The 21,722-nt window shown below is 47.5% G+C and overlaps 22 non-coding genes across 22 annotated transcripts; 7 read left to right on the plus strand and 15 right to left on the minus strand.

Annotated features, from left to right (window-relative positions):
- Nucleotides 1–776: 776 nt before the first annotated feature.
- Nucleotides 777–849, minus strand: trnam-cau (transfer RNA methionine (anticodon CAU)). The gene has a single exon. It is a non-coding gene; the product is annotated as a tRNA-Met (tRNA).
- Nucleotides 850–2,881: 2,032 nt separating this feature from the next.
- Nucleotides 2,882–2,952, minus strand: trnag-gcc (transfer RNA glycine (anticodon GCC)). The gene has a single exon. It is a non-coding gene; the product is annotated as a tRNA-Gly (tRNA).
- Nucleotides 2,953–3,074: 122 nt separating this feature from the next.
- trnae-cuc (transfer RNA glutamic acid (anticodon CUC)) lies at nucleotides 3,075–3,146 on the plus strand. The gene has a single exon. It is a non-coding gene; the product is annotated as a tRNA-Glu (tRNA).
- A 1,185-nt stretch (nucleotides 3,147–4,331) lies between these two features.
- Nucleotides 4,332–4,404, minus strand: trnam-cau (transfer RNA methionine (anticodon CAU)). Its single transcript has one exon. It is a non-coding gene; the product is annotated as a tRNA-Met (tRNA).
- Nucleotides 4,405–5,005: 601 nt separating this feature from the next.
- Nucleotides 5,006–5,076, minus strand: trnag-gcc (transfer RNA glycine (anticodon GCC)). Its single transcript has one exon. It is a non-coding gene; the product is annotated as a tRNA-Gly (tRNA).
- A 122-nt stretch (nucleotides 5,077–5,198) lies between these two features.
- Nucleotides 5,199–5,270, plus strand: trnae-cuc (transfer RNA glutamic acid (anticodon CUC)). Its single transcript has one exon. It is a non-coding gene; the product is annotated as a tRNA-Glu (tRNA).
- A 1,185-nt stretch (nucleotides 5,271–6,455) lies between these two features.
- trnam-cau (transfer RNA methionine (anticodon CAU)) lies at nucleotides 6,456–6,528 on the minus strand. The gene has a single exon. It is a non-coding gene; the product is annotated as a tRNA-Met (tRNA).
- Nucleotides 6,529–8,561: 2,033 nt separating this feature from the next.
- Nucleotides 8,562–8,632, minus strand: trnag-gcc (transfer RNA glycine (anticodon GCC)). Its single transcript has one exon. It is a non-coding gene; the product is annotated as a tRNA-Gly (tRNA).
- Nucleotides 8,633–8,754: 122 nt separating this feature from the next.
- trnae-cuc (transfer RNA glutamic acid (anticodon CUC)) lies at nucleotides 8,755–8,826 on the plus strand. The gene has a single exon. It is a non-coding gene; the product is annotated as a tRNA-Glu (tRNA).
- A 1,185-nt stretch (nucleotides 8,827–10,011) lies between these two features.
- Nucleotides 10,012–10,084, minus strand: trnam-cau (transfer RNA methionine (anticodon CAU)). The gene has a single exon. It is a non-coding gene; the product is annotated as a tRNA-Met (tRNA).
- A 2,033-nt stretch (nucleotides 10,085–12,117) lies between these two features.
- Nucleotides 12,118–12,188, minus strand: trnag-gcc (transfer RNA glycine (anticodon GCC)). The gene has a single exon. It is a non-coding gene; the product is annotated as a tRNA-Gly (tRNA).
- A 122-nt stretch (nucleotides 12,189–12,310) lies between these two features.
- trnae-cuc (transfer RNA glutamic acid (anticodon CUC)) lies at nucleotides 12,311–12,382 on the plus strand. The gene has a single exon. It is a non-coding gene; the product is annotated as a tRNA-Glu (tRNA).
- A 1,185-nt stretch (nucleotides 12,383–13,567) lies between these two features.
- Nucleotides 13,568–13,640, minus strand: trnam-cau (transfer RNA methionine (anticodon CAU)). Its single transcript has one exon. It is a non-coding gene; the product is annotated as a tRNA-Met (tRNA).
- A 601-nt stretch (nucleotides 13,641–14,241) lies between these two features.
- On the minus strand, nucleotides 14,242–14,312 carry trnag-gcc (transfer RNA glycine (anticodon GCC)). Its single transcript has one exon. It is a non-coding gene; the product is annotated as a tRNA-Gly (tRNA).
- Nucleotides 14,313–14,434: 122 nt separating this feature from the next.
- trnae-cuc (transfer RNA glutamic acid (anticodon CUC)) lies at nucleotides 14,435–14,506 on the plus strand. Its single transcript has one exon. It is a non-coding gene; the product is annotated as a tRNA-Glu (tRNA).
- Nucleotides 14,507–15,691: 1,185 nt separating this feature from the next.
- On the minus strand, nucleotides 15,692–15,764 carry trnam-cau (transfer RNA methionine (anticodon CAU)). The gene has a single exon. It is a non-coding gene; the product is annotated as a tRNA-Met (tRNA).
- A 2,032-nt stretch (nucleotides 15,765–17,796) lies between these two features.
- trnag-gcc (transfer RNA glycine (anticodon GCC)) lies at nucleotides 17,797–17,867 on the minus strand. The gene has a single exon. It is a non-coding gene; the product is annotated as a tRNA-Gly (tRNA).
- A 122-nt stretch (nucleotides 17,868–17,989) lies between these two features.
- Nucleotides 17,990–18,061, plus strand: trnae-cuc (transfer RNA glutamic acid (anticodon CUC)). The gene has a single exon. It is a non-coding gene; the product is annotated as a tRNA-Glu (tRNA).
- A 1,185-nt stretch (nucleotides 18,062–19,246) lies between these two features.
- Nucleotides 19,247–19,319, minus strand: trnam-cau (transfer RNA methionine (anticodon CAU)). Its single transcript has one exon. It is a non-coding gene; the product is annotated as a tRNA-Met (tRNA).
- Nucleotides 19,320–19,920: 601 nt separating this feature from the next.
- Nucleotides 19,921–19,991, minus strand: trnag-gcc (transfer RNA glycine (anticodon GCC)). Its single transcript has one exon. It is a non-coding gene; the product is annotated as a tRNA-Gly (tRNA).
- A 122-nt stretch (nucleotides 19,992–20,113) lies between these two features.
- Nucleotides 20,114–20,185, plus strand: trnae-cuc (transfer RNA glutamic acid (anticodon CUC)). Its single transcript has one exon. It is a non-coding gene; the product is annotated as a tRNA-Glu (tRNA).
- Nucleotides 20,186–21,370: 1,185 nt separating this feature from the next.
- trnam-cau (transfer RNA methionine (anticodon CAU)) lies at nucleotides 21,371–21,443 on the minus strand. Its single transcript has one exon. It is a non-coding gene; the product is annotated as a tRNA-Met (tRNA).
- Between the last annotated feature and the right edge of the window lie 279 nt (nucleotides 21,444–21,722).

Raw genomic sequence — 21,722 nt, forward strand, 5'->3', positions numbered from 1 at the left:
TGGATGCACAAACTCTGCCACGTACTGCGCATCAAAGCACATCGCTTGCGTGAGGCTACAAGTCACTACCTTCTGATTTCGTGATTCACATGTGGCAGGCGACAGTTCTAACGCTCAGCCACCAGCCCTTACAAGTCTGCCAATTGTCTCGTCGAATTCGCGCCACTCTCCAAAGTCTACTCTCAACAACATCTTGACTTAATGCAGATACGATGTCCAACCCAAGTTTGGTTTGCATAGACTTCTTGTTCCAACTTAACAGTCAGGCAAGAATGACTTCAAATTATCCCTCTCCATGGACCCTGTTGGCAAAGGAACTCCAGGCAACCTCCAGAGACTCAGCTCGGGAGCTGCTGATAACCAATTATCAGCCCTTGTTCATCCGCTTCCAATGCAAAGACATTCCTAACCCTACCTGGACAAAGTGTCCTAGAAGAAATAACAGGTAGGAGTCATTTGGGAGCCAACGTGTGGTGCCCCGCAATTCTGACCTGAGAAAAGAAAGAGGAATTGTGGTGAAAGTTGGATGAAGTGGTTTCAGAGGGCCGGCACACATCCATAGGGGAGGATCGCCTGCCACGTGTGAGTCTTGAAATCAAACAGATGGGAAGGCTTTCCACGGTCAATGGCAGAATGATTTGGATTGATCCCTGTTCTAGATCTCGCATCGGAGGAGGCTGAAAATCCACTACAAAGGAGTGGTTCTAAGGCTCCAGCGTCCTCGAAATGGGTAGAAGAGGTACAAAATGGATGGACCAACTCTGTACCAAAACACCTGCCTCGTGTGAGGCTCGAACTCACGACCTTCAGATTATGAGACTGACGCGCTGCCTACTGCGCCAACGAGGCTGACAGGGAACCTGAAAATGGACGATTTCTCGAAGCTGCACAGAAATGAAATTCAGCTTGGACAAACAAAGGTGAGTCCCCAGGTATTTAAGCCCTGAACGGGTTTTGGAGGTGAAGAGTGCCACAGGAGATCCTAAAAACGGTGTTTTGACCCAGCTCCGGCTTACCTGAAAGGGACAAGCGGTAGACAATGGATGGGTTGCCTTTGCCACGTACTGTGTATCAAGCGAGGCTCAAGACACCATCTTCCCCCAAAACGGACCATTCTTCTTTTGTCTCGTAGTGCCGTCTTAAGTTAAATTCCTTAATTACAGCCACATTAGCTCCACTAATAAGACACACGGGTTTAGTAAGTAAGTAAGTAAAATTTTATTTATATAGCACATTTCTAGATAGAGATCACAAAGTGCTTTACAAGATATAACAGATTAAAAAGACAAAATACAAACAAAGTTAGCAAAAGGCAGTTTTAAAAAGATGTTTTTTAGCTGTTTTTTAAAAGTAATCAATGAATCAGCGGATCGTAAGTCCTGAGGAAGGGAATTCCACAGTCTGGCGGCCACAGTAGCAAAAGCTCTATCACCCCTAGTTTTCAGTCTCGTATACTGAATGACAAGTAGGCCCTGACTACTCGACCTCAGAGACCTACTAGGGGCATAGGGCTGTAAAAGTTCAATGATATATGGTGGTGCTTGTTGTTGAAGAGCCTTGAAAGTTAAAACCAAAATCTTAAACTGGACTCTAAATTCAACAGGAAGCCAATGTAACTGCATGAGCAACGGTGTTATATGTGAAAATTTAGAAGCTTTCGTCAAAAGTCTTGCTGCAGCATTCTGAACGATCTGCAGACGCTCCAAAGAACCTTTATTTAAACAAGTAAACAGGGAATTGCAATAGTCCAGTCGTGAAGAGATAAAAGCATGAATAACAATCTCCAGTTCGGTATAGGATATAATAGAGCTCAATTTAGAAATATTTCTTAAATGATAAAAGCAAGACCGAACAAGAGATTTAACATGACTATCTAACGTAAGAGCAGGATCAAGGATAATCCCTAAGTTCCTGACAGATGGTTTTACAAACGTTGAAAGAGGACCAAGAGCATTTATTATACTGGGTATATGTCTATCTGGGGCACATAAGAGGACTTCGGTTTTACTTTCATTTAGTTGGAGGAAGTTTTCAGCCATCCAGCCTTTAATGGTTTCCAAGCACACATTTAAAAGCCGCAGCTTAGAAGCCTCTTCCGGTTTAAAAGATATATAGAGTTGGATATCGTCTGCATAACAATGGTAACAAATATCCTCAAAAGGGCTCAAAATGTGCTGAAGAGGGAGTAAATAAACTAAAAACAGTAATGGCCCTAGCACAGAGCCTTGTGGCACACCAAAAGACAGGGACGCAGAAGATGATCTATACTTAGAAACTGCCACAGAAGAATATCGTTCAGAGAGATACGAGGAGAACCATTTCAATGCAGTCCCAGAGACACCAACCCAGTGTTTCAGCCTGTTAAGTAAAATATAGTGGTCAACAGTATCAAAGGCCGACGTAAGATCCAACATTAAGAGAACAGAACATTTACCTGCATCGCTTTGTAACAAAATGTCATTAGAAACTCTAAGAAGGGCTGTTTCAGTGGAATGAACTTTACGAAAGCCAGATTGAAATTTGTCGAAAATACTATATTTATCTAAAACTGCTGTAAGCTGCTTAGCCACGATCTTCTCTAGAATCTTAGCAATTAACGGAATTTTTGAGATCGGTCTATAATTGCTTACCAGCAATGTCTGTAAACATATATTCAGTCACCCACTGGCGCTGGCAGGCGACAATTCTAAGTCTGCCAATTGTCCCGCCGAATTCGCGCCACTGTCCAAAGTCTCCTCTCAACAACATCTTGACTTAATGCAGATACGATATCCAACCCAAGTTTGGTTTGCACAGGCTTCTTGTTCCAAATCTTGATGCCGTCTGGCCGTGACCGAGAACAAAGTTAATGCCCCCCAAGACCCCACGCATAAAGGAACCGTGCATTGGCCGGGAATCGAACCCGGGTCTCCCGCGTGGCAGGCGAAAATTCTACCACTGAACCACCAATGCTCACACACGTGGCAGTTTTCTCAACGAATTCGCGCCATTGCCCAAGCGCTCCTCTCGAGGCGCAGCGGAAAATGTAGCCCGATACACCCACGCGTCACTCATCAAGACACCTCTGTGGCAGCTCCCTGATGGTCTAGTGGTCAGGATTCGGCGCTCTCACCGCCGCGGCCCGGGTTCGATTCCCGGTCAGGGAAACTGCGTTTTGCCCCACCTCCGCCTTACCCGAAAGGGACAAGCGGTAGACAATGGATGGGTTGCCTTTGCCACGTACTGTGTATCAAGAGAGCCTCAAGGCACCATCTCCCCCCAAAACGGACCATTCCTTGAAGCCGTCAACAAATGAAGCACAGTTGCCAGTTCTTCAAGCCCAGGATGAGCTGCCGTCTTGGAGGTGAAGGGTGTGACAGGACATCCAAAAAATGTGTGGCCGAACTGCGCATCAAAACATGCCTCCCGTGAGGATAGAGCTCAACACCGCCAGTTTTCGAGACTTGCGCATGGCAGGCGACAATTCTACCGCTGAGCTAACAACCCTTGCATGTCCGCCAATTGTCCCGCTGAATTCGCGCTACTGTCCAAACTCTCCTCTCCAGACGCTTAAAATGGATGCACAAACTCTGCCACGTACTGCGCATCAAAGCACATCGCTTGCGTGAGGCTACAAGTCACTACCTTCTGATTTCGTGATTCACATGTGGCAGGCGACAGTTCTAACGCTCAGCCACCAGCCCTTACAAGTCTGCCAATTGTCTCGTCGAATTCGCGCCACTCTCCAAAGTCTACTCTCAACAACATCTTGACTTAATGCAGATACGATGTCCAACCCAAGTTTGGTTTGCATAGACTTCTTGTTCCAACTTAACAGTCAGGCAAGAATGACTTCAAATTATCCCTCTCCATGGACCCTGTTGGCAAAGGAACTCCAGGCAACCTCCAGAGACTCAGCTCGGGAGCTGCTGATAACCAATTATCAGCCCTTGTTCATCCGCTTCCAATGCAAAGACATTCCTAACCCTACCTGGACAAAGTGTCCTAGAAGAAATAACAGGTAGGAGTCATTTGGGAGCCAACGTGTGGTGCCCCGCAATTCTGACCTGAGAAAAGAAAGAGGAATTGTGGTGAAAGTTGGATGAAGTGGTTTCAGAGGGCCGGCACACATCCATAGGGGAGGATCGCCTGCCACGTGTGAGTCTTGAAATCAAACAGATGGGAAGGCTTTCCACGGTCAATGGCAGAATGATTTGGATTGATCCCTGTTCTAGATCTCGCATCGGAGGAGGCTGAAAATCCACTACAAAGGAGTGGTTCTAAGGCTCCAGCGTCCTCGAAATGGGTAGAAGAGGTACAAAATGGATGGACCAACTCTGTACCAAAACACCTGCCTCGTGTGAGGCTCGAACTCACGACCTTCAGATTATGAGACTGACGCGCTGCCTACTGCGCCAACGAGGCTGACAGGGAACCTGAAAATGGACGATTTCTCGAAGCTGCACAGAAATGAAATTCAGCTTGGACAAACAAAGGTGAGTCCCCAGGTATTTAAGCCCTGAACGGGTTTTGGAGGTGAAGAGTGCCACAGGAGATCCTAAAAACGGTGTTTTGACCCAGCTCCGGCTTACCTGAAAGGGACAAGCGGTAGACAATGGATGGGTTGCCTTTGCCGCGTACTGTGTATCAAGCGAGGCTCAAGACACCATCTTCCCCCAAAACGGACCATTCTTCTTTTGTCTCGTAGTGCCGTCTTAAGTTAAATTCCTTAATTACAGCCACATTAGCTCCACTAATAAGACACACGGGTTTACCAGCAATGTCTGTAAACATATATTCAGTCACCCACTGGCGCTGGCAGGCGACAATTCTAAGTCTGCCAATTGTCCCGCCGAATTCGCGCCACTGTCCAAAGTCTCCTCTCAACAACATCTTGACTTAATGCAGATACGATGTCCAACCCAAGTTTGGTTTGCACAGGCTTCTTGTTCCAAATCTTGATGCCGTCTGGCCGTGACCGAGAACAAAGTTAATGCCCCCCAAGACCCCACGCATAAAGGAACCGTGCATTGGCCGGGAATCGAACCCGGGTCTCCCGCGTGGCAGGCGAGAATTCTACCACTGAACAACCAATGCTCACACACGTGGCAGTTTTCTCAACGAATTCGCGCCATTGCCCAAGCGCTCCTCTCGAGGCGCAGCGGAAAATGTAGCCCGATACACCCACGCGTCACTCATCAAGACACCTCTGTGGCAGCTCCCTGATGGTCTAGTGGTCAGGATTCGGCGCTCTCACCGCCGCGGCCCGGGTTCGATTCCCGGTCAGGGAAACTGCGTTTTGCCCCACCTCCGCCTTACCCGAAAGGGACAAGCGGTAGACAATGGATGGGTTGCCTTTGCCACGTACTGTGTATCAAGAGAGCCTCAAGGCACCATCTCCCCCCAAAACGGACCATTCCTTGAAGCCGTCAACAAATGAAGCACAGTTGCCAGTTCTTCAAGCCCAGGATGAGCTGCCGTCTTGGAGGTGAAGGGTGTGACAGGACATCCAAAAAATGTGTGGCCGAACTGCGCATCAAAACATGCCTCCCGTGAGGATAGAGCTCAACACCGCCAGTTTTCGAGACTTGCGCATGGCAGGCGACAATTCTACCGCTGAGCTAACAACCCTTGCATGTCCGCCAATTGTCCCGCTGAATTCGCGCTACTGTCCAAACTCTCCTCTCCAGACGCTTAAAATGGATGCACAAACTCTGCCACGTACTGCGCATCAAAGCACATCGCTTGCGTGAGGCTACAAGTCACTACCTTCTGATTTCGTGATTCACATGTGGCAGGCGACAGTTCTAACGCTCAGCCACCAGCCCTTACAAGTCTGCCAATTGTCTCGTCGAATTCGCGCCACTCTCCAAAGTCTACTCTCAACAACATCTTGACTTAATGCAGATACGATGTCCAACCCAAGTTTGGTTTGCATAGACTTCTTGTTCCAACTTAACAGTCAGGCAAGAATGACTTCAAATTATCCCTCTCCATGGACCCTGTTGGCAAAGGAACTCCAGGCAACCTCCAGAGACTCAGCTCGGGAGCTGCTGATAACCAATTATCAGCCCTTGTTCATCCGCTTCCAATGCAAAGACATTCCTAACTCTACCTGGACAAAGTGTCCTAGAAGAAATAACAGGTAGGAGTCATTTGGGAGCCAACGTGTGGTGCCCCGCAATTCTGACCTGAGAAAAGAAAGAGGAATTGTGGTGAAAGTTGGATGAAGTGGTTTCAGAGGGCCGGCACACATCCATAGGGGTGGATCGCCTGCCACGTGTGAGTCTTGAAATCAAACAGATGGGAAGGCTTTCCACGGTCAATGGCAGAATGATTTGGATTGATCCCTGTTCTAGATCTCGCATCGGAGGAGGCTGAAAATCCACTACAAAGGAGTGGTTCTAAGGCTCCAGCGTCCTCGAAATGGGTAGAAGAGGTACAAAATGGATGGACCAACTCTGTACCAAAACACCTGCCTCGTGTGAGGCTCGAACTCACGACCTTCAGATTATGAGACTGACGCGCTGCCTACTGCGCCAACGAGGCTGACAGGGAACCTGAAAATGGACGATTTCTCGAAGCTGCACAGAAATGAAATTCAGCTTGGACAAACAAAGGTGAGTCCCCAGGTATTTAAGCCCTGAACGGGTTTTGGAGGTGAAGAGTGCCACAGGAGATCCTAAAAACGGTGTTTTGACCCAGCTCCGGCTTACCTGAAAGGGACAAGCGGTAGACAATGGATGGGTTGCCTTTGCCGCGTACTGTGTATCAAGCAAGGCTCAAGACACCATCTTCCCCCAAAACGGACCATTCTTCTTTTGTCTCGTAGTGCCGTCTTAAGTTAAATTCCTTAATTACAGCCACATTAGCTCCACTAATAAGACACACGGGTTTAGTAAGTAAGTAAGTAAAATTTTATTTATATAGCACATTTCTAGATAGAGATCACAAAGTGCTTTACAAGATATAACAGATTAAAAAGACAAAATACAAACAAAGTTAGCAAAAGGCAGTTTTAAAAAGATGTGTTTTTAGCTGTTTTTTAAAAGTAATCAATGAATCAGCGGATCGTAAGTCCTGAGGAAGGGAATTCCACAGTCTGGCGGCCACAGTAGCAAAAGCTCTATCACCCCTAGTTTTCAGTCTCGTATACTGAATGACAAGTAGGCCCTGACTACTCGACCTCAGAGACCTACTAGGGGCATAGGGCTGTAAAAGTTCAATGATATATGGTGGTGCTTGTTGTTGAAGAGCCTTGAAAGTTAAAACCAAAATCTTAAACTGGACTCTAAATTCAACAGGAAGCCAATGTAACTGCATGAGCAACGGTGTTATATGTGAAAATTTAGAAGCTTTCGTCAAAAGTCTTGCTGCAGCATTCTGAACGATCTGCAGACGCTCCAAAGAACCTTTATTTAAACAAGTAAACAGGGAATTGCAATAGTCCAGTCGTGAAGAGATAAAAGCATGAATAACAATCTCCAGTTCGGTATAGGATATAATAGAGCTCAATTTAGAAATATTTCTTAAATGATAAAAGCAAGACCGAACAAGAGATTTAACATGACTATCTAACGTAAGAGCAGGATCAAGGATAATCCCTAAGTTCCTGACAGATGGTTTTACAAACGTTGAAAGAGGACCAAGAGCATTTATTATACTGGGTATATGTCTATCTGGGGCACATAAGAGGACTTCGGTTTTACTTTCATTTAGTTGGAGGAAGTTTTCAGCCATCCAGCCTTTAATGGTTTCCAAGCACACATTTAAAAGCCGCAGCTTAGAAGCCTCTTCCGGTTTAAAAGATATATAGAGTTGGATATCGTCTGCATAACAATGGTAACAAATATCCTCAAAAGGGCTCAAAATGTGCTGAAGAGGGAGTAAATAAACTAAAAACAGTAATGGCCCTAGCACAGAGCCTTGTGGCACACCAAAAGACAGGGACGCAGAAGATGATCTATACTTAGAAACTGCCACAGAAGAATATCGTTCAGAGAGATACGAGGAGAACCATTTCAATGCAGTCCCAGAGACACCAACCCAGTGTTTCAGCCTGTTAAGTAAAATATAGTGGTCAACAGTATCAAAGGCCGACGTAAGATCCAACATTAAGAGAACAGAACATTTACCTGCATCGCTTTGTAACAAAATGTCATTAGAAACTCTAAGAAGGGCTGTTTCAGTGGAATGAACTTTACGAAAGCCAGATTGAAATTTGTCGAAAATACTATATTTATCTAAAACTGCTGTAAGCTGCTTAGCCACGATCTTCTCTAGAATCTTAGCAATTAACGGAATTTTTGAGATCGGTCTATAATTGCTTACCAGCAATGTCTGTAAACATATATTCAGTCACCCACTGGCGCTGGCAGGCGACAATTCTAAGTCTGCCAATTGTCCCGCCGAATTCGCGCCACTGTCCAAAGTCTCCTCTCAACAACATCTTGACTTAATGCAGATACGATATCCAACCCAAGTTTGGTTTGCACAGGCTTCTTGTTCCAAATCTTGATGCCGTCTGGCCGTGACCGAGAACAAAGTTAATGCCCCCCAAGACCCCACGCATAAAGGAACCGTGCATTGGCCGGGAATCGAACCCGGGTCTCCCGCGTGGCAGGCGAAAATTCTACCACTGAACCACCAATGCTCACACACGTGGCAGTTTTCTCAACGAATTCGCGCCATTGCCCAAGCGCTCCTCTCGAGGCGCAGCGGAAAATGTAGCCCGATACACCCACGCGTCACTCATCAAGACACCTCTGTGGCAGCTCCCTGATGGTCTAGTGGTCAGGATTCGGCGCTCTCACCGCCGCGGCCCGGGTTCGATTCCCGGTCAGGGAAACTGCGTTTTGCCCCACCTCCGCCTTACCCGAAAGGGACAAGCGGTAGACAATGGATGGGTTGCCTTTGCCACGTACTGTGTATCAAGAGAGCCTCAAGGCACCATCTCCCCCCAAAACGGACCATTCCTTGAAGCCGTCAACAAATGAAGCACAGTTGCCAGTTCTTCAAGCCCAGGATGAGCTGCCGTCTTGGAGGTGAAGGGTGTGACAGGACATCCAAAAAATGTGTGGCCGAACTGCGCATCAAAACATGCCTCCCGTGAGGATAGAGCTCAACACCGCCAGTTTTCGAGACTTGCGCATGGCAGGCGACAATTCTACCGCTGAGCTAACAACCCTTGCATGTCCGCCAATTGTCCCGCTGAATTCGCGCTACTGTCCAAACTCTCCTCTCCAGACGCTTAAAATGGATGCACAAACTCTGCCACGTACTGCGCATCAAAGCACATCGCTTGCGTGAGGCTACAAGTCACTACCTTCTGATTTCGTGATTCACATGTGGCAGGCGACAGTTCTAACGCTCAGCCACCAGCCCTTACAAGTCTGCCAATTGTCTCGTCGAATTCGCGCCACTCTCCAAAGTCTACTCTCAACAACATCTTGACTTAATGCAGATACGATGTCCAACCCAAGTTTGGTTTGCATAGACTTCTTGTTCCAACTTAACAGTCAGGCAAGAATGACTTCAAATTATCCCTCTCCATGGACCCTGTTGGCAAAGGAACTCCAGGCAACCTCCAGAGACTCAGCTCGGGAGCTGCTGATAACCAATTATCAGCCCTTGTTCATCCGCTTCCAATGCAAAGACATTCCTAACCCTACCTGGACAAAGTGTCCTAGAAGAAATAACAGGTAGGAGTCATTTGGGAGCCAACGTGTGGTGCCCCGCAATTCTGACCTGAGAAAAGAAAGAGGAATTGTGGTGAAAGTTGGATGAAGTGGTTTCAGAGGGCCGGCACACATCCATAGGGGAGGATCGCCTGCCACGTGTGAGTCTTGAAATCAAACAGATGGGAAGGCTTTCCACGGTCAATGGCAGAATGATTTGGATTGATCCCTGTTCTAGATCTCGCATCGGAGGAGGCTGAAAATCCACTACAAAGGAGTGGTTCTAAGGCTCCAGCGTCCTCGAAATGGGTAGAAGAGGTACAAAATGGATGGACCAACTCTGTACCAAAACACCTGCCTCGTGTGAGGCTCGAACTCACGACCTTCAGATTATGAGACTGACGCGCTGCCTACTGCGCCAACGAGGCTGACAGGGAACCTGAAAATGGACGATTTCTCGAAGCTGCACAGAAATGAAATTCAGCTTGGACAAACAAAGGTGAGTCCCCAGGTATTTAAGCCCTGAACGGGTTTTGGAGGTGAAGAGTGCCACAGGAGATCCTAAAAACGGTGTTTTGACCCAGCTCCGGCTTACCTGAAAGGGACAAGCGGTAGACAATGGATGGGTTGCCTTTGCCACGTACTGTGTATCAAGCGAGGCTCAAGACACCATCTTCCCCCAAAACGGACCATTCTTCTTTTGTCTCGTAGTGCCGTCTTAAGTTAAATTCCTTAATTACAGCCACATTAGCTCCACTAATAAGACACACGGGTTTAGTAAGTAAGTAAGTAAAATTTTATTTATATAGCACATTTCTAGATAGAGATCACAAAGTGCTTTACAAGATATAACAGATTAAAAAGACAAAATACAAACAAAGTTAGCAAAAGGCAGTTTTAAAAAGATGTGTTTTTAGCTGTTTTTTAAAAGTAATCAATGAATCAGCGGATCGTAAGTCCTGAGGAAGGGAATTCCACAGTCTGGCGGCCACAGTAGCAAAAGCTCTATCACCCCTAGTTTTCAGTCTCGTATACTGAATGACAAGTAGGCCCTGACTACTCGACCTCAGAGACCTACTAGGGGCATAGGGCTGTAAAAGTTCAATGATATATGGTGGTGCTTGTTGTTGAAGAGCCTTGAAAGTTAAAACCAAAATCTTAAACTGGACTCTAAATTCAACAGGAAGCCAATGTAACTGCATGAGCAACGGTGTTATATGTGAAAATTTAGAAGCTTTCGTCAAAAGTCTTGCTGCAGCATTCTGAACGATCTGCAGACGCTCCAAAGAACCTTTATTTAAACAAGTAAACAGGGAATTGCAATAGTCCAGTCGTGAAGAGATAAAAGCATGAATAACAATCTCCAGTTCGGTATAGGATATAATAGAGCTCAATTTAGAAATATTTCTTAAATGATAAAAGCAAGACCGAACAAGAGATTTAACATGACTATCTAACGTAAGAGCAGGATCAAGGATAATCCCTAAGTTCCTGACAGATGGTTTTACAAACGTTGAAAGAGGACCAAGAGCATTTATTATACTGGGTATATGTCTATCTGGGGCACATAAGAGGACTTCGGTTTTACTTTCATTTAGTTGGAGGAAGTTTTCAGCCATCCAGCCTTTAATGGTTTCCAAGCACACATTTAAAAGCCGCAGCTTAGAAGCCTCTTCCGGTTTAAAAGATATATAGAGTTGGATATCGTCTGCATAACAATGGTAACAAATATCCTCAAAAGGGCTCAAAATGTGCTGAAGAGGGAGTAAATAAACTAAAAACAGTAATGGCCCTAGCACAGAGCCTTGTGGCACACCAAAAGACAGGGACGCAGAAGATGATCTATACTTAGAAACTGCCACAGAAGAATATCGTTCAGAGAGATACGAGGAGAACCATTTCAATGCAGTCCCAGAGACACCAACCCAGTGTTTCAGCCTGTTAAGTAAAATATAGTGGTCAACAGTATCAAAGGCCGACGTAAGATCCAACATTAAGAGAACAGAACATTTACCTGCATCGCTTTGTAACAAAATGTCATTAGAAACTCTAAGAAGGGCTGTTTCAGTGGAATGAACTTTACGAAAGCCAGATTGAAATTTGTCGAAAATACTATATTTATCTAAAACTGCTGTAAGCTGCTTAGCCACGATCTTCTCTAGAATCTTAGCAATTAACGGAATTTTTGAGATCGGTCTATAATTGCTTACCAGCAATGTCTGTAAACATATATTCAGTCACCCACTGGCGCTGGCAGGCGACAATTCTAAGTCTGCCAATTGTCCCGCCGAATTCGCGCCACTGTCCAAAGTCTCCTCTCAACAACATCTTGACTTAATGCAGATACGATGTCCAACCCAAGTTTGGTTTGCACAGGCTTCTTGTTCCAAATCTTGATGCCGTCTGGCCGTGACCGAGAACAAAGTTAATGCCCCCCAAGACCCCACGCATAAAGGAACCGTGCATTGGCCGGGAATCGAACCCGGGTCTCCCGCGTGGCAGGCGAGAATTCTACCACTGAACCACCAATGCTCACACACGTGGCAGTTTTCTCAACGAATTCGCGCCATTGCCCAAGCGCTCCTCTCGAGGCGCAGCGGAAAATGTAGCCCGATACACCCACGCGTCACTCATCAAGACACCTCTGTGGCAGCTCCCTGATGGTCTAGTGGTCAGGATTCGGCGCTCTCACCGCCGCGGCCCGGGTTCGATTCCCGGTCAGGGAAACTGCGTTTTGCCCCACCTCCGCCTTACCCGAAAGGGACAAGCGGTAGACAATGGATGGGTTGCCTTTGCCACGTACTGTGTATCAAGAGAGCCTCAAGGCACCATCTCCCCCCAAAACGGACCATTCCTTGAAGCCGTCAACAAATGAAGCACAGTTGCCAGTTCTTCAAGCCCAGGATGAGCTGCCGTCTTGGAGGTGAAGGGTGTGACAGGACATCCAAAAAATGTGTGGCCGAACTGCGCATCAAAACATGCCTCCCGTGAGGATAGAGCTCAACACCGCCAGTTTTCGAGACTTGCGCATGGCAGGCGACAATTCTACCGCTGAGCTAACAACCCTTGCATGTCCGCCAATTGTCCCGCTGAATTCGCGCTACTGTCCAAACTCTCCTCTCCAGACGCTTAAAATGGATGCACAAACTCTGCCACGTACTGCGCATCAAAGCACATCGCTTGCGTGAGGCTACAAGTCACTACCTTCTGATTTCGTGATTCACATGTGGCAGGCGACAGTTCTAACGCTCAGCCACCAGCCCTTACAAGTCTGCCAATTGTCTCGTCGAATTCGCGCCACTCTCCAAAGTCTACTCTCAACAACATCTTGACTTAATGCAGATACGATGTCCAACCCAAGTTTGGTTTGCATAGACTTCTTGTTCCAACTTAACAGTCAGGCAAGAATGACTTCAAATTATCCCTCTCCATGGACCCTGTTGGCAAAGGAACTCCAGGCAACCTCCAGAGACTCAGCTCGGGAGCTGCTGATAACCAATTATCAGCCCTTGTTCATCCGCTTCCAATGCAAAGACATTCCTAACCCTACCTGGACAAAGTGTCCTAGAAGAAATAACAGGTAGGAGTCATTTGGGAGCCAACGTGTGGTGCCCCGCAATTCTGACCTGAGAAAAGAAAGAGGAATTGTGGTGAAAGTTGGATGAAGTGGTTTCAGAGGGCCGGCACACATCCATAGGGGAGGATCGCCTGCCACGTGTGAGTCTTGAAATCAAACAGATGGGAAGGCTTTCCACGGTCAATGGCAGAATGATTTGGATTGATCCCTGTTCTAGATCTCGCATCGGAGGAGGCTGAAAATCCACTACAAAGGAGTGGTTCTAAGGCTCCAGCGTCCTCGAAATGGGTAGAAGAGGTACAAAATGGATGGACCAACTCTGTACCAAAACACCTGCCTCGTGTGAGGCTCGAACTCACGACCTTCAGATTATGAGACTGACGCGCTGCCTACTGCGCCAACGAGGCTGACAGGGAACCTGAAAATGGACGATTTCTCGAAGCTGCACAGAAATGAAATTCAGCTTGGACAAACAAAGGTGAGTCCCCAGGTATTTAAGCCCTGAACGGGTTTTGGAGGTGAAGAGTGCCACAGGAGATCCTAAAAACGGTGTTTTGACCCAGCTCCGGCTTACCTGAAAGGGACAAGCGGTAGACAATGGATGGGTTGCCTTTGCCGCGTACTGTGTATCAAGCGAGGCTCAAGACACCATCTTCCCCCAAAACGGACCATTCTTCTTTTGTCTCGTAGTGCCGTCTTAAGTTAAATTCCTTAATTACAGCCACATTAGCTCCACTAATAAGACACACGGGTTTACCAGCAATGTCTGTAAACATATATTCAGTCACCCACTGGCGCTGGCAGGCGACAATTCTAAGTCTGCCAATTGTCCCGCCGAATTCGCGCCACTGTCCAAAGTCTCCTCTCAACAACATCTTGACTTAATGCAGATACGATATCCAACCCAAGTTTGGTTTGCACAGGCTTCTTGTTCCAAATCTTGATGCCGTCTGGCCGTGACCGAGAACAAAGTTAATGCCCCCCAAGACCCCACGCATAAAGGAACCGTGCATTGGCCGGGAATCGAACCCGGGTCTCCCGCGTGGCAGGCGAAAATTCTACCACTGAACCACCAATGCTCACACACGTGGCAGTTTTCTCAACGAATTCGCGCCATTGCCCAAGCGCTCCTCTCGAGGCGCAGCGGAAAATGTAGCCCGATACACCCACGCGTCACTCATCAAGACACCTCTGTGGCAGCTCTCTGATGGTCTAGTGGTCAGGATTCGGCGCTCTCACCGCCGCGGCCCGGGTTCGATTCCCGGTCAGGGAAACTGCGTTTTGCCCCACCTCCGCCTTACCCGAAAGGGACAAGCGGTAGACAATGGATGGGTTGCCTTTGCCACGTACTGTGTATCAAGAGAGCCTCAAGGCACCATCTCCCCCCAAAACGGACCATTCCTTGAAGCCGTCAACAAATGAAGCACAGTTGCCAGTTCTTCAAGCCCAGGATGAGCTGCCGTCTTGGAGGTGAAGGGTGTGACAGGACATCCAAAAAATGTGTGGCCGAACTGCGCATCAAAACATGCCTCCCGTGAGGATAGAGCTCAACACCGCCAGTTTTCGAGACTTGCGCATGGCAGGCGACAATTCTACCGCTGAGCTAACAACCCTTGCATGTCCGCCAATTGTCCCGCTGAATTCGCGCTACTGTCCAAACTCTCCTCTCCAGACGCTTAAAATGGATGCACAAACTCTGCCACGTACTGCGCATCAAAGCACATCGCTTGCGTGAGGCTACAAGTCACTACCTTCTGATTTCGTGATTCACATGTGGCAGGCGACAGTTCTAACGCTCAGCCACCAGCCCTTACAAGTCTGCCAATTGTCTCGTCGAATTCGCGCCACTCTCCAAAGTCTACTCTCAACAACATCTTGACTTAATGCAGATACGATGTCCAACCCAAGTTTGGTTTGCATAGACTTCTTGTTCCAACTTAACAGTCAGGCAAGAATGACTTCAAATTATCCCTCTCCATGGACCCTGTTGGCAAAGGAACTCCAGGCAACCTCCAGAGACTCAGCTCGGGAGCTGCTGATAACCAATTATCAGCCCTTGTTCATCCGCTTCCAATGCAAAGACATTCCTAACCCTACCTGGACAAAGTGTCCTAGAAGAAATAACAGGTAGGAGTCATTTGGGAGCCAACGTGTGGTGCCCCGCAATTCTGACCTGAGAAAAGAAAGAGGAATTGTGGTGAAAGTTGGATGAAGTGGTTTCAGAGGGCCGGCACACATCCATAGGGGAGGATCGCCTGCCACGTGTGAGTCTTGAAATCAAACAGATGGGAAGGCTTTCCACGGTCAATGGCAGAATGATTTGGATTGATCCCTGTTCTAGATCTCGCATCGGAGGAGGCTGAAAATCCACTACAAAGGAGTGGTTCTAAGGCTCCAGCGTCCTCGAAATGGGTAGAAGAGGTACAAAATGGATGGACCAACTCTGTACCAAAACACCTGCCTCGTGTGAGGCTCGAACTCACGACCTTCAGATTATGAGACTGACGCGCTGCCTACTGCGCCAACGAGGCTGACAGGGAACCTGAAAATGGACGATTTCTCGAAGCTGCACAGAAATGAAATTCAGCTTGGACAAACAAAGGTGAGTCCCCAGGTATTTAAGCCCTGAACGGGTTTTGGAGGTGAAGAGTGCCACAGGAGATCCTAAAAACGGTGTTTTGACCCAGCTCCGGCTTACCTGAAAGGGACAAGCGGTAGACAATGGATGGGTTGCCTTTGCCACGTACTGTGTATCAAGCGAGGCTCAAGACACCATCTTCCCCCAAAACGGACCATTCTTCTTTTGTCTCGTAGTGCCGTCTTAAGTTAAATTCCTTAATTACAGCCACATTAGCTCCACTAATAAGACACACGGGTTTAGTAAGTAAGTAAGTAAAATTTTATTTATATAGCACATTTCTAGATAGAGATCACAAAGTGCTTTACAAGATATAACAGATTAAAAAGACAAAATACAAACAAAGTTAGCAAAAGGCAGTTTTAAAAAGATGTTTTTTAGCTGTTTTTTAAAAGTAATCAATGAATCAGCGGATCGTAAGTCCTGAGGAAGGGAATTCCACAGTCTGGCGGCCACAGTAGCAAAAGCTCTATCACCCCTAGTTTTCAGTCTCGTATACTGAATGACAAGTAGGCCCTGACTACTCGACCTCAGAGACCTACTAGGGGCATAGGGCTGTAAAAGTTCAATGATATATGGTGGTGCTTGTTGTTGAAGAGCCTTGAAAGTTAAAACCAAAATCTTAAACTGGACTCTAAATTCAACAGGAAGCCAATGTAACTGCATGAGCAACGGTGTTATATGTGAAAATTTAGAAGCTTTCGTCAAAAGTCTTGCTGCAGCATTCTGAACGATCTGCAGACGCTCCAAAGAACCTTTATTTAAACAAGTAAACAGGGAATTGCAATAGTCCAGTCGTGAAGAGATAAAAGCATGAATAACAATCTCCAGTTCGGTATAGGATATAATAGAGCTCAATTTAGAAATATTTCTTAAATGATAAAAGCAAGACCGAACAAGAGATTTAACATGACTATCTAACGTAAGAGCAGGATCAAGGATAATCCCTAAGTTCCTGACAGATGGTTTTACAAACGTTGAAAGAGGACCAAGAGCATTTATTATACTGGGTATATGTCTATCTGGGGCACATAAGAGGACTTCGGTTTTACTTTCATTTAGTTGGAGGAAGTTTTCAGCCATCCAGCCTTTAATGGTTTCCAAGCACACATTTAAAAGCCGCAGCTTAGAAGCCTCTTCCGGTTTAAAAGATATATAGAGTTGGATATCGTCTGCATAACAATGGTAACAAATATCCTCAAAAGGGCTCAAAATGTGCTGAAGAGGGAGTAAATAAACTAAAAACAGTAATGGCCCTAGCACAGAGCCTTGTGGCACACCAAAAGACAGGGACGCAGAAGATGATCTATACTTAGAAACTGCCACAGAAGAATATCGTTCAGAGAGATACGAGGAGAACCATTTCAATGCAGTCCCAGAGACACCAACCCAGTGTTTCAGCCTGTTAAGTAAAATATAGTGGTCAACAGTATCAAAGGCCGACGTAAGATCCAACATTAAGAGAACAGAACATTTACCTGCATCGCTTTGTAACAAAATGTCATTAGAAACTCTAAGAAGGGCTGTTTCAGTGGAATGAACTTTACGAAAGCCAGATTGAAATTTGTCGAAAATACTATATTTATCTAAAACTGCTGTAAGCTGCTTAGCCACGATCTTCTCTAGAATCTTAGCAATTAACGGAATTTTTGAGATCGGTCTATAATTGCTTACCAGCAATGTCTGTAAACATATATTCAGTCACCCACTGGCGCTGGCAGGCGACAATTCTAAGTCTGCCAATTGTCCCGCCGAATTCGCGCCACTGTCCAAAGTCTCCTCTCAACAACATCTTGACTTAATGCAGATACGATATCCAACCCAAGTTTGGTTTGCACAGGCTTCTTGTTCCAAATCTTGATGCCGTCTGGCCGTGACCGAGAACAAAGTTAATGCCCCCCAAGACCCCACGCATAAAGGAACCGTGCATTGGCCGGGAATCGAACCCGGGTCTCCCGCGTGGCAGGCGAAAATTCTACCACTGAACCACCAATGCTCACACACGTGGCAGTTTTCTCAACGAATTCGCGCCATTGCCCAAGCGCTCCTCTCGAGGCGCAGCGGAAAATGTAGCCCGATACACCCACGCGTCACTCATCAAGACACCTCTGTGGCAGCTCCCTGATGGTCTAGTGGTCAGGATTCGGCGCTCTCACCGCCGCGGCCCGGGTTCGATTCCCGGTCAGGGAAACTGCGTTTTGCCCCACCTCCGCCTTACCCGAAAGGGACAAGCGGTAGACAATGGATGGGTTGCCTTTGCCACGTACTGTGTATCAAGAGAGCCTCAAGGCACCATCTCCCCCCAAAACGGACCATTCCTTGAAGCCGTCAACAAATGAAGCACAGTTGCCAGTTCTTCAAGCCCAGGATGAGCTGCCGTCTTGGAGGTGAAGGGTGTGACAGGACATCCAAAAAATGTGTGGCCGAACTGCGCATCAAAACATGCCTCCCGTGAGGATAGAGCTCAACACCGCCAGTTTTCGAGACTTGCGCATGGCAGGCGACAATTCTACCGCTGAGCTAACAACCCTTGCATGTCCGCCAATTGTCCCGCTGAATTCGCGCTACTGTCCAAACTCTCCTCTCCAGACGCTTAAAATGGATGCACAAACTCTGCCACGTACTGCGCATCAAAGCACATCGCTTGCGTGAGGCTACAAGTCACTACCTTCTGATTTCGTGATTCACATGTGGCAGGCGACAGTTCTAACGCTCAGCCACCAGCCCTTACAAGTCTGCCAATTGTCTCGTCGAATTCGCGCCACTCTCCAAAGTCTACTCTCAACAACATCTTGACTTAATGCAGATACGATGTCCAACCCAAGTTTGGTTTGCATAGACTTCTTGTTCCAACTTAACAGTCAGGCAAGAATGACTTCAAATTATCCCTCTCCATGGACCCTGTTGGCAAAGGAACTCCAGGCAACCTCCAGAGACTCAGCTCGGGAGCTGCTGATAACCAATTATCAGCCCTTGTTCATCCGCTTCCAATGCAAAGACATTCCTAACCCTACCTGGACAAAGTGTCCTAGAAGAAATAACAGGTAGGAGTCATTTGGGAGCCAACGTGTGGTGCCCCGCAATTCTGACCTGAGAAAAGAAAGAGGAATTGTGGTGAAAGTTGGATGAAGTGGTTTCAGAGGGCCGGCACACATCCATAGGGGAGGATCGCCTGCCACGTGTGAGTCTTGAAATCAAACAGATGGGAAGGCTTTCCACGGTCAATGGCAGAATGATTTGGATTGATCCCTGTTCTAGATCTCGCATCGGAGGAGGCTGAAAATCCACTACAAAGGAGTGGTTCTAAGGCTCCAGCGTCCTCGAAATGGGTAGAAGAGGTACAAAATGGATGGACCAACTCTGTACCAAAACACCTGCCTCGTGTGAGGCTCGAACTCACGACCTTCAGATTATGAGACTGACGCGCTGCCTACTGCGCCAACGAGGCTGACAGGGAACCTGAAAATGGACGATTTCTCGAAGCTGCACAGAAATGAAATTCAGCTTGGACAAACAAAGGTGAGTCCCCAGGTATTTAAGCCCTGAACGGGTTTTGGAGGTGAAGAGTGCCACAGGAGATCCTAAAAACGGTGTTTTGACCCAGCTCCGGCTTACCTGAAAGGGACAAGCGGTAGACAATGGATGGGTTGCCTTTGCCGCGTACTGTGTATCAAGCGAGGCTCAAGACACCATCTTCCCCCAAAACGGACCATTCTTCTTTTGTCTCGTAGTGCCGTCTTAAGTTAAATTCCTTAATTACAGCCACATTAGCTCCACTAATAAGACACACGGGTTTACCAGCAATGTCTGTAAACATATATTCAGTCACCCACTGGCGCTGGCAGGCGACAATTCTAAGTCTGCCAATTGTCCCGCCGAATTCGCGCCACTGTCCAAAGTCTCCTCTCAACAACATCTTGACTTAATGCAGATACGATATCCAACCCAAGTTTGGTTTGCACAGGCTTCTTGTTCCAAATCTTGATGCCGTCTGGCCGTGACCGAGAACAAAGTTAATGCCCCCCAAGACCCCACGCATAAAGGAACCGTGCATTGGCCGGGAATCGAACCCGGGTCTCCCGCGTGGCAGGCGAAAATTCTACCACTGAACCACCAATGCTCACACACGTGGCAGTTTTCTCAACGAATTCGCGCCATTGCCCAAGCGCTCCTCTCGAGGCGCAGCGGAAAATGTAGCCCGATACACCCACGCGTCACTCATCAAGACACCTCTGTGGCAGCTCTCTGATGGTCTAGTGGTCAGGATTCGGCGCTCTCACCGCCGCGGCCCGGGTTCGATTCCCGGTCAGGGAAACTGCGTTTTGCCCCACCTCCGCCTTACCCGAAAGGGACAAGCGGTAGACAATGGATGGGTTGCCTTTGCCACGTACTGTGTATCAAGAGAGCCTCAAGGCACCATCTCCCCCCAAAACGGACCATTCCTTGAAGCCGTCAACAAATGAAGCACAGTTGCCAGTTCTTCAAGCCCAGGATGAGCTGCCGTCTTGGAGGTGAAGGGTGTGACAGGACATCCAAAAAATGTGTGGCCGAACTGCGCATCAAAACATGCCTCCCGTGAGGATAGAGCTCAACACCGCCAGTTTTCGAGACTTGCGCATGGCAGGCGACAATTCTACCGCTGAGCTAACAACCCTTGCATGTCCGCCAATTGTCCCGCTGAATTCGCGCTACTGTCCAAACTCTCCTCTCCAGACGCTTAAAATGGATGCACAAACTCTGCCACGTACTGCGCATCAAAGCACATCGCTTGCGTGAGGCTACAAGTCACTACCTTCTGATTTCGTGATTCACATGTGGCAGGCGACAGTTCTAACGCTCAGCCACCAGCCCTTACAAGTCTGCCAATTGTCTCGTCGAATTCGCGCCACTCTCCAAAGTCTACTCTCAACAACATCTTGACTTAATGCAGATACGATGTCCAACCCAAGTTTGGTTTGCATAGACTTCTTGTTCCAACTTAACAGTCAGGCAAGAATGACTTCAAATTATCCCTCTCCATGGACCCTGTTGGCAAAGGAACTCCAGGCAACCTCCAGAGACTCAGCTCGGGAGCTGCTGATAACCAATTATCAGCCCTTGTTCATCCGCTTCCAATGCAAAGACATTCCTAACCCTACCTGGACAAAGTGTCCTAGAAGAAATAACAGGTAGGAGTCATTTGGGAGCCAACGTGTGGTGCCCCGCAATTCTGACCTGAGAAAAGAAAGAGGAATTGTGGTGAAAGTTGGATGAAGTGGTTTCAGAGGGCCGGCACACATCCATAGGGGAGGATCGCCTGCCACGTGTGAGTCTTGAAATCAAACAGATGGGAAGGCTTTCCACGGTCAATGGCAGAATGATTTGGATTGATCCCTGTTCTAGATCTCGCATCGGAGGAGGCTGAAAATCCACTACAAAGGAGTGGTTCTAAGGCTCCAGCGTCCTCGAAATGGGTAGAAGAGGTACAAAATGGATGGACCAACTCTGTACCAAAACACCTGCCTCGTGTGAGGCTCGAACTCACGACCTTCAGATTATGAGACTGACGCGCTGCCTACTGCGCCAACGAGGCTGACAGGGAACCTGAAAATGGACGATTTCTCGAAGCTGCACAGAAATGAAATTCAGCTTGGACAAACAAAGGTGAGTCCCCAGGTATTTAAGCCCTGAACGGGTTTTGGAGGTGAAGAGTGCCACAGGAGATCCTAAAAACGGTGTTTTGACCCAGCTCCGGCTTACCTGAAAGGGACAAGCGGTAGACAATGGATGGGTTGCCTTTGCCACGTACTGTGTATCAAGCGAGGCTCAAGACACCATCTTCCCCCAAAACGGACCATTCTTCTTTTGTCTC

This window comes from Diplotaxodon limnothrissa, linkage group LG23 (assembly GCF_057381915.1).
Source record: "Diplotaxodon limnothrissa isolate DT_005_m linkage group LG23, D_limnothrissa_male_GT1.1, whole genome shotgun sequence".
Lineage (NCBI taxonomy): Eukaryota > Metazoa > Chordata > Actinopteri > Cichliformes > Cichlidae > Diplotaxodon > Diplotaxodon limnothrissa.